Here is an 11,347-nt window from a genome sequence, read left to right on the forward strand (position 1 = left end):
CGTATCAACGGCATGTATCGATTCTTCACGATGAAAATCGGGGCGATCTTTCGTCACATCCACCGACCGTTCACTCGAAGATGTGCCAGGTTCGGAATAAATGCGTGCTCTTGCAGTTTGTGTGCTTTGAGGGTTAAGAAAAGGAGTTGACGTCAATTTTTGTGGTTCTTTAATATTCAAAGTTGGGAATGTCGACTCGGATTTTATATCGATCGTGTCTGAATGTGGCAATTCCGCGGACATATTCTCGATAATTCGTTCCAGCGGTTCTACCACGGGTCTCAATCGTTTTTCGATGACTCTCTCTTCGTCGATGCTCTCCGATTTGAGAGCTCTGCGTTTTTTGCGTATAGCATCGCTTGTTTTAGCTATAGCATTCGCAACTTTACTCGATTCTTTATTATTGCTATTATCCATTGCAAAGAGAAGACGTCTACTCGCTAAGCGTTCTATCGAAGGACTAAATGTTTCAGAAAACGGCAAATTCGTTAAATCCTTTTCTGTAACGACCACGTTCCATCGAGCTATCCTTGTCGATTATTACGAAACCATACTTCTGTTCCCAACACTGTGTGCACAATTTACAAAAATTTTCGTACGACATATCTGTATTTACATGATCATTATAAATGTGGCGTAGATTCGTGCCATCTTGTTTGAACACGATCAAAAGGTTGGCATTGTCGCGAATTAGGTGTTTCGGTATTCTCGCGTAAGTCTGACAGAGATAAAAACAGTCCACGCGCGAGTGCCTGCCCATAGCGAAATATTCTCTTATCACGTCTTGCTTGTCGCATGCAACGTCATCGAATATAAACACCGAATCGGGCAGCGCCTCGTTCGGTGGCACGACTTCGGTATTATTTGAAAATGAAAAGTATCCGATTTCAGGAACGTTTGTCAAAATTCGTTCAAGATATTTGTACTTTGGTTGTTGCAATGATTTTGAGTATACATATACGTTATTGAATCTTACACCGTTCGGGCTCTCGATCAGACTGATTACGACGTTCGTTTTACCGCAGTTCGATGGACCGCAAATTATACCACGTATCGTATTCGGCAAGAGGGGTCCGTGTCGTTGCCGACGATCGTCCATGCGTGTTGTCCTCTCGTCTACATCGAGAATAATGATAGACAGGGGCTGCTTTGCGAAACGCATATCGTCTATATAATAACCATATATTTAATGATTCAGCCTCTTTATAGGTTGTGGAAAAGCTGCTTGCCCGCGTCGTGAACGCGCTTTAGCCGCGGCCATAGACGAGCTTTAATCGCGATTAACCCTTCTTCTCCGCGGCGATAACGCGCTTTAACCGCGATTAACCCTTTTTCTCCGCGGCGATAACGCGCTTTAACCGCGATTAACCCTTTTTGTCCGCGGCGGGGCGGCGGCGGCGGCGGCGGCGCGCGGCGTTGGCGGGCACGCGGTGGTGGCGGGCACGTGGAATGCAATTCGTGACCGAGCCATCAAATACGCATCCAAGCAACAACGTGACCAAAAGTCTGTCTCGGCGATGCTCTCTCTATCTGTGCCAGATTGCACATCGACACGTGTCTGCATGTAAACATAGATTTCGCCCTATTCCCTCGTGTCTTTGAAATAGAAGAACATTCCTTTGTATCTCCTACATTGGAATATGAAACATAAACGTTACACATACAATCGTTCTAGGTAAAACAACATTAAGACGCATAAAGTATATTTTTACTAAATAGATTTTATTATTTTACAGTAATGAACAAAATTAATAAATGATATTAAATGTTTCGTGTTTTAAGACAAAAGTAACAATTTTTCTTTTTCGGTGGAGGTCCATCTATGTGCGTGTCATCCCCCGGCCGGTTATAATGTTCCATACACAGCTCTTCATCTTCCTCCTTCCTTTTTTTTAACCACCATTCTTTTAATATCGATACGTTTCTCATAGCACATGCTCCGTTGTGCGCGATGCATGCCATATGTTTATCCATCTGTAACATCCCGCAGGAAGAAGAATAAATAAAAAAAAAAAAACCACCATTATTAATTATTAAAATATATATTTATTTTTTTTAGTTTTTATACAATCAAAGTTATAACACTTCGTTTTTTATTATTATTGTATTAACACGATTCAGATTGACAATTATATTCATATTTAATAAGAAAAGAATGTTGTATTTATACTTAACAAAATTTATACTTAAAAAAAAAAAAAAAAAAAAAAAAAAATACATCGATAATTACCGCGTCGATAATTCTACCACGTCGATAAAAGATCGACGCGGGATATATAGATAGAGATAGGAATAACACGTAGAGAGAGATAGAAATAGAGCGCAGAATAGACAAAGACAGCGATACGCGCGGAGTCACGTACACTCCGGTCAAAGTCCAAACACTTCCGGTATCAAAAACGCGTATAGAAAAAACTTCTACGTAAGCAAATCTCGGGTATAAATACGAGCGTGCCGCGAGGAGCATTTCCACTTCGATTCTGATCGTAGTCCGACACGGATCTATGATACGATTACTACATAGGTTTCCAGTAGCTTAGATTCTTTTGTCGGCGAGGCGGCAAAGGTTCTGTGTCAGACCCGGAGCGCTCGACCACCGGTTCCCAGCGGTTTTCATACGTGTCAGGTTCGCTACCAAGCTTAACGAGCGAGCGAAAGCCGAAGCTCCTTGGATGCGGCCTATTAGCACACTGGCTCTAGAGCGACGATACCGTCCTGCAGTGTTCGCAACCAAGCTTAACGAGCGAGCGAAAGCAGAAGCTCCTTGGATGCGGCCTATCAGTGACGGCTAAGTTGCTCAGAAATCGTACTGCGGCCGAACGGGTTAGCTCCTACAGTGTCGGAACGGATCCACGCCAACTCCTCGACAATCGAACAATTTATTTGAATAAATTTTATTTTATAAATTCAAGTTATAGATTTAGAATTTTTATAATCGTATCTAGAGACGCGTTTACTAATCAATTAAATTTTTTCTTTGTATTTTATTTTAGGTCAAACTATTTTGTTATTTTTCTTTGTATTTTTTATATACAGGGCGCACTCATTGTAACTAATATAATTAATTTTCCTTTTTGTATTTCAAAACAGAGCGCAACGTTTGTACACTGATTACATTAATTCTTTATATTATTTTCATCACCTTTTTATATAACTCAAATAATTACTTACATTTTCTTTTTATATACATATTATAAACAAACACAACACACAACTTTCTTGAATAAACACTCATCACGATTTTTGAGAAAGGAATTAACGTTGGATTTCACTCCTTTACCGCGCACCACCCGAACCTATGATCCCTTCATTATATAATTATTTACGAGACGCCTTCTTAGAGGGAACCGCTCTCCCTACGCAGTCGGTGCAGTAGCGTACTCGCGATAATAATTCCGGGGACGTTACACATCCATCCATCCTGAATATGCCGGCTCTTGGTTGGCAAATTCGGTAGATCGTCATCTTTGTTCAAAACCTGTATATTGATTGGACTGACTGAAGGATAAAGTTTCTTCAGCCATTTTTCTTTCTCAATGCTCTTGACGTATACAGATCCATGAATACTATCTTTCAAACACGAAGCGGCACACTCTTGAAGGCGTGAATACGGCACGGTACCATCGTCCCACTCAAAACCATGATGATTTTGCGTCAACCATTTTATTTGTCTTAATTCTGCTTTCGACAATTTTCTCTTAGCAAATGGAGGCGCAAAGATGAAACATTGTACACGATTCCCATTCTGGAAGATGGCAAGTTCCTTTACGAATAACTCGTTCGTATCGCTTTTGAAGCCTTGAATGTCCACGAATGTTGGTACGTTCATTTTGATTAGTTGAATTTGTAGCGAAAAATGACTGGTTTTGCTGTGGAATAATCTCATATAAACCCTCTTCCACTTAAGAGAGTTTGCGCACTACATTGGTCAGGTGGATTGTACTGCACGATACGATCGTGAATGATCAAACAGTAAGCGCTAGTATTTTCAGGAACGTTTTCACTACACTCAAAATCGATTCTTACATCGATTGTAGCGCTTTTTATCGATTCGTTCTGATGCGAGCAATCAATGACAACGAATGGGCCGTAGCCAAAAAAGAGTATTTTATCGTATAGAGCTCCGTCATCATCATTACTGCACATTGCTCCGTAATATGACTTTCTGAATTTTGCATACATGTCGTAAAGGACAGAGTATCTATTTTTATTAAAGTCAAGATTCAAATTGTCATACGGATATGAATCCGAATTTAAATACAATCGAAAATTGGTGAGTTTGCAGTCATCAAATTTGGTGATATGTCTATTGAGCCTATTTTTTTTATCCGTTTGTAATGCAAATATTACATATCGTGGTTTTTCTAATTGCGTAGCTGCTTTAATGCTCCATGTATGTTTAGTGGTTGCTTGTAACATTGGATACTCGTATAAGTCCCAGGAACGGTAACTCATAATTATCGTTTGACCGTTTTCAAGGATGCGCAACAATGAAAGTTTGTGCCTTTCTTCGAGCGTGACATGTGGCATCCTCCACTGTACTTTGTATAGTTGCAGCGTGTATTTTGCACCATCTGTTCCAAAAATAGCGTTTTTGTCGTCTCGCGACCGAATCAGAATCAATTAATGATGCGCATTAATCACTATTCGTTTGTAATCTTCGCAGAAACCGAGCAGCATATTTAGAGGAACACAAAAGTCAAAGTAGCCTCCTGCATTGGGTATGTCTATCCAGCCAGCGTTTTCAAGCATTTTCGATCTTGTCGTTGTCAACGATACTCCATTTTTTATCATAGTTGTTATTCCAACGTTTTTACAACGATCAATCTCCACGCCGTTTAATTCATATCGAATTTCATCAAACATAAATGCGGCGCAATTCATTTCTAGTCCAACTGAAGTTCCTGCAACATTGTCATCGTTGAGAATGAGTTTTCCTTCGACGTAAAGGTAACTCTCACTAGGAAACGTGTACAAATCTTGTTGTTGAATGGGAATTCGTATTTCATCATTGTTTCCGAACGTTGTGTTGGCGTATGGGCCGTAACTATGTAATTCGATCATCAGAAATCGGTAAACTAGCAATGTTCAATGGATCCATCATTTTTGTTTCTTAATCACAAAACCCAACGATTGCAGAAATTGCGCGTTTTTGTCGCTCAAATCTTGCGATGTGTTCAGTTTGGAGATATTGTCCTTACTAAATGATTGTAAAGAGTCATCACCGTTTAATACATGATTATCATTCCTGTAACCGTGGCAATTGCTGCAGCAAGTACAGTTTGTGCGTTTGTGATTGAAGTTCTGGTTCCATCCATTTTCTAACGATCCTTTTAGCAACTCGTTCAACGGGGCGCCCAATAATGCATTCGGCGGATTGTTGATCGGTTGAGTTTTAGCATCTGTGTACAACAGCATTATTTCTAGTAATGTTTGGCATAAGTGCTGCTTGTTCTCTTGAAAGGCTATTAAATGAATGGATATTTAACGTATATTAAACGGCCGCGTCGTCGGAGCGTTCAACGATGTGCTCTTGCGGTGTGTCCGATTTGGATATATTTCCTCTACTGAATGATTGTATAATTGTCATCGTTTTTACATCATTATCCTTACTGCGGCTGTCGTAAAATGTTCAGCATGCCATTCGAGCCGTTCGAGCCGTTCAGCGGACCGTTCGAGCCGTTCAGTGAGCCGTTCGAGCCGTTCAACGAGCCGTTCGAGCCGTTCAACGAGCCGTTCGAGCCGTTCAGCGGGCCGTTCGAGCCGTTCAACGGGCCGTTCGAGCCGTTCGAGCCGTTCAACGGAAAGCCGTTCGAGCCGTTCAGCGGGCCGTTCGAGCCGTTCGAGCCGTTCAACGGAAAGCCGTTCGAGCCGTTTAGCGAGCCGTTCGAGCCGTTCAGCGGGCCGTTCGAGCCGTTCAACGGGCCGTTCGAGCCGTTCAACGGGCCGTTCGAGCCGTTCGAGCCGTTCAACGGAAAGCCGTTCGAGCCGTTCAGCGGGCCGTTCGAGCCGTTCAGTGAGCCGTTCGAGCCGTTCAACGAGCCGTTCGAGCCGTTCAACGAGCCGTTCGAGCCGTTCAGCGGGCCGTTCGAGCCGTTCAACGGGCCGTTCGAGCCGTTCGAGCCGTTCAACGGAAAGCCGTTCGAGCCGTTCAGCGGGCCGTTCGAGCCGTTCGAGCCGTTCAACGGAAAGCCGTTCGAGCCGTTTAGCGAGCCGTTCGAGCCGTTCAGCGGGCCGTTCGAGCCGTTCAACGGGCCGTTCGAGCCGTTCAACGGGCCGTTCGAGCCGTTCGAGCCGTTCAACGGAAAGCCGTTCGAGCCGTTCAGCGGGCCGTTCGAGCCGTTCAATGAGCCGTTCGAGCCGTTCAACGGGTCGTTCGAGCCGTTCAACGGGCCGTTCGAGCCGTTCGAGCCGTTCAACGGAAAGCCGTTCGAGCCGTTCAGCGGGCCGTTCGAGCCGTTCAACGGGCCGTTCGAGCCGTTCGAGCCGTTCAACGGAAAGCCGTTCGAGCCGTTCAGCGGACCGTTCGAGCCGTTCAACGAGCCGTTCGAGCCGTTCGAGCCGTTCAACGGAAAGCCGTTCGAGCCGTTCAGCGGGCCGTTCGCGGACCGTTCAAGCCGTTCGAGCCGTGCAACGGCAAGCCGTTTGAGCCGTTCAACGAGCCGTTCGCGGGCCGTTCGAGCCGTTCGCGGGCCATTCGAGCCGTTCGAGCCGTTCAACGAGCCGTTCGCGGGCCGTTCGAGCCGTTCGCGGGCCATTCGAGCCGTTCGAGCCGTTCAACAGGCCATCGATTATGTTTATATTCATGTTATTTTTTACACCGCCTAATGTGAAGCCTCACTGTCACTTCTTCTCCACGGAAATTTATCAGATTATTGTTTTGATCGGTAATGCGTATACTAAGGTGATCAATGGCTCTCACGATAACTGGAAGATAAATGACGTTCGTAGGACTTTCCGAAATTTTATATCCTGGCGGCACGCGCGGTGAAAACTCATGAATGGTATGAACACATTGACCGTTGCTATATGCACCAGTTGTAATATTACATTCGATCCTCAGCACATTTACTTTCATAATATTTACCGGTATATCCGACTCGTGCCATTGCCCCGGCGGTAATATGCGATATGTAGAAAACCCGAGAAGCGATCCAATATTATTTGGTTTGGTAAAATCAATTGTATAATCACTATATATTTCACTTTTCAAAGTGCTGTTATTTGTACGAAATAAAATGATTTTTGTCTTGTCCATTATTTTCTCTTGCATGTATTTATTTAGCGCTTCGAGTTCGTACGAACCATCCGGTATCGTGATCTCACCATCGGCATCAAAGTAAAATTTATTGTTTGTAAAGTCAACGTTCGGTATTGTGTTGAAAGCTTGAAAATCAACGAGTCCGAGTTCGTAATTATCATCCTTCAAGTCTATAGGTGGAAAGTAATCAGTGCTAAGCACAGAATTTTTTCCGCTTAACGTAAACGTCAACGACATCTTTGCAACTGTGAAGACTATGTGCATCGAAACTATTTTATACATTTCCGGCTAAAAAATGCAAGCAGAGTTGTCCGCATACACTCGTATTGAATTTTTGATACTGCGCGTGATTGTATAAAATCGTTGCATGGTTTCCGAAGTAGTTTATTAACTCTGTCGGTGGCCTCAGATTTCCAAAAGAGTCGAAATATTTAACACAATTACCTCGCTTTACATAAGCTACCCAGTGTGTACCAGGACCTTCCGATTTATCTAAATTCACGATACCGCATTCGTTTAAGAACGATTTAGAGGGCAAATTTGTACGCATGAAAACGCCTCGAAAATATGGAAAGTTCAACTTTCGTGCAAAGTTATATAATTGCACATTTGTCATTGCGTCCTGTGGAAGCGTTACAGTTTGCCGAAGCGCTTCTTTTTTTTTTTTTCTTTAATTCCTTTTCCCCGTTTATATGGTGCAAGGTAAAGTCCATGTCCTTCCATAACACGATTGTGCCGTTTCACTTCCTCCAGTGTTTTCCGTGCTGCAGATGCATCGTTGACTGCCTTGGCGATACCTGCTGCACCGCCGGCCACCGTGCCCAAAGCTGAAAGGCCTGCAAAAATAGGTACAAGTGCTGGAAGAAATCCCCCACGTTTTGCAACTGGAAGTTTGCGCAATTTCGTCTTCTTCTTCTTGTTACTTTTCCGCGGTGCCATTACTTTCTTCTTCTTTGGCTAACTCTTTGGCTAACAATATTCCAGCAACGCGCGCAGACAAAAGTGTTTTCCAATCTGGTGCGAATTCTTTTTGTGCTAATTCGAAGATCAAATGTGCATATGCACATCGTACGACTATCGTATAGGAAGTGAAATTTTTTCCTGGGATGTTTGGGTTTATATAGGTAGAGAGAGAAGTTGTAAATGATGCAATACATTATGATTTATTAAAGTATAATTTCTAACATAATTTGTAACATAATTCTTTTTCTCTGTTAAGATGCTGCTGATGCGGCTGTTATTATTGCCTGAATACCTAAAGCTACTAATTCGCAATCAATAATTGAATTTGGATCATAAATATCAGTTTCTTTGATATGCCGCACAACCTCTGCAGGCACTTTTACATCCCCGTATCCCCGAACTAATGCAACAAACTCTTTAAATTTTTGTTCCACCGAATACAGATTATCATATAATGCATTATGCATTTCAACTATACAATCATTTAAAATTACCATTTTCTCAAATGTTTTTTTCATCATGCACATACACATATCATTGCTAATCAATTTAATTACTTTTTCACCATATAGCACTCCAAATTCAACACTTATATTATTAAAATTAATACTGTCGCGTGTATCTTTTGAATCGTCAAAGAAGCTGCATACGTTGTCTGCTTCGGCTACTATCAGCGACCATGTGACTATGCTCAGCTCCAGGCGGTTGTTTCGGCTGTCTGATAATACGAGTTGCGGGTAGAAATTGTCGCCAAGTATATTTATGCCGATTTCCAAATACTTTGTACAGGAATCCGTCAATGGATATTTTCGGCCCAAAATTCTGCATGATAATTGTGTTGCGATTCTAGAACAAATAAATACCGTTTAAGTATGTTATTAGAACAAATACCGACAGCGTTAAATGAAATGTGTTTCGAACACTTACTTCACGTCATTCTGATGTTTTGTCATTTTTTTGCGTGCCTCTTCTTCTTGAGTAGAACTTGCGGGGCGCTTCCTTTGGCAAAAAAACTCTTTGAAACTTTGAGAATACATATTTCACTTTTCACAATACAATCTCGCGAACGATGCGCTTGCGGTGATGGTCAATTTGGTTTTGCGTGTGCTTGAAACTTTAGCAAACCCCCTACCTTCTATAGTCACGAATTGCAGTGTCAGATTTGCTGCGTCAACAAAAAAGCTCATTTCCAAGACGTAGAAAAAATCATTTCCAAGACGTAGAAAAAGTGGTCTTCCGATAAGAACAAACAGTTCAAGGTCACGGAGGGTGTTATATTTCTGCCGACGGTGGTGTAAAATTTCAGTTCAAGGTCATGGGGTGGGGGTGGGGGTTGTCATGGGGTGTCAAATTTCAGTTCAAGGTCAGGACGTATCATATTTCTGCTGACGGTGGCGTCTAATTTTAGTTCAAGGTCATGGGGTGGGTGCGGGTGGGGGGGGGGGGTGGTTATGGGGTGGGGGTTGTCGAGGACGTATCATATTTCTGCTGACGGTGGTATCAAATTTCAGTTCAAGGTCATGGGGTGGGTGCGGGTGGGGGGAGGGGTGGTTATAGGGTGGGGGTTGTCGAGGACGTATCATATTTCTGCTGACGGTGGTGTCAAATTTCAGTTCAAGGTTATGGGGTGGGGAGAGGGGGGTGGGGAGGGGTGGTTATGGGGTGGGGGTTGTCGAAGACGTATCATACTTCTGCTGACGGTGGTGTCAAATTTCAGTTCAAGGTCATGGGGTGGGGAGAGGGGGCGGGGAGGGGGGTATCATATTTCTGCTGATGGTGTCAAATTACTGCTGAGTCAGCAAAAAAAATGCTGACGCCAGGGATTTAGAATCCGCATAGAACAACTACTAATTACAGCCCGAATTGTCCCATTTCTTCCTGTAATCGCACTCCCTTGTACGATTTTGCTCCGGTTTGTGTCGTTTTGCACTATTTCGGACTCAAATAGCACATTTACGTCGAGACTTTGACGATATCAGTGACCGTTTAACAATTACAGCCCGATTTGTACCATTTCTCGCAGAAAACGGACTCCCTTGCACGATTTTGCTCCGGTTTGTCTCGTTCTGCACTATATCGGACGCAAATAGCACATTTCCGTCGAGAGTTTGACGATATCAGCGACGGTTCAACAATTACAGCCCGATTTGACACTTTTCTCGCTGAAAACGCTCTCCCTTGTACGATTTTGCTCCGGTTTGTGTCGTTCTGCACTATATCGTACCCAAATAGCACATTTCCGTCGAGAAATGACGATATCAGTGACGGTTTAACAATTACAGCCCGATTTGAACCATTTCTCGCTGAAAACGCACTCCCTTGTACGATTTTGTTTCGGTTTGACTCGTTTTGCACTATATCGGACCCAAATAGGACATTTCCGTCGAGAGTTTGACGATATCAGTGCCGGTTTAACAATTACAGCCCGATTTGACCCATTTCTCGCTGAAAACGCACTCCCTTGTACGATTTTGTTCCGGTTTGTATCGGTCTGCACTATATCCTACCCAAATAGCACATTTCCGTCGAGAAATGACGATATCAGCGACGGTTCAACAATTGCAGCCCGATTTGCCCCACTTCTCGCTGAAAACGCACTCCCTTGTACGATTTTGCTCCGGTTTGTGTCGTTCTGCACTATATCGTAACCAAATAGCACATTTCCGTCGAGAAATGACGATATCAGTGACGGTTTAACAATTACAGCCGGATTTGAACCATTTCTCGCTGAAAACGCAATTCCTTGCAAGATTTTGTTCCGGTTTGTATCGGTCTGCACTGTATCGTACCCAAATAGCACATTTCCGTCGAGACGTTGACGATATCAGTGACGGTTGAACAATTACAGCCCGATTTGACCCATTTCTCGCTGAACACGCACTCCCGTGCACGATTTTGCTCCGGTTTGTGCCGTTCTGCACTACATCGGACCCATATAGCACATTTCCGCCGAGAGTTTGACGATATCAGCGACGGTTCAACAATTACAGCCCGATTTGAACCATTTCTCGCTGTAAACGCACTTCCTTGCACGATTTAGCTTCGGTTTGTCTCGTTCTGCACTATATCGGACCCAAATAGGACATTTCCGACGCGAGTTTGACGATATCAGTGTCGGTTTAA

The 11,347-nt window shown here is 43.4% G+C and overlaps 1 long non-coding RNA gene across 1 annotated transcript; it reads right to left on the reverse strand.

The window, feature by feature from the left end:
- Positions 1 to 7,913: 7,913 nt before the first annotated feature.
- LOC143307926 (uncharacterized) lies at positions 7,914 to 9,647 on the reverse strand. The gene is made up of 2 exons (XR_013064965.1): positions 9,152 to 9,647; positions 7,914 to 9,070 (listed from the first exon to the last, which is right to left on the reverse strand). It is a non-coding gene; the product is annotated as an uncharacterized LOC143307926 (long non-coding RNA).
- Between the last annotated feature and the right edge of the window lie 1,700 nt (positions 9,648 to 11,347).

This window comes from Osmia lignaria, unplaced genomic scaffold (assembly GCF_051020975.1).
Source record: "Osmia lignaria lignaria isolate PbOS001 unplaced genomic scaffold, iyOsmLign1 scaffold0101, whole genome shotgun sequence".
NCBI lineage: Eukaryota > Metazoa > Arthropoda > Insecta > Hymenoptera > Megachilidae > Osmia > Osmia lignaria.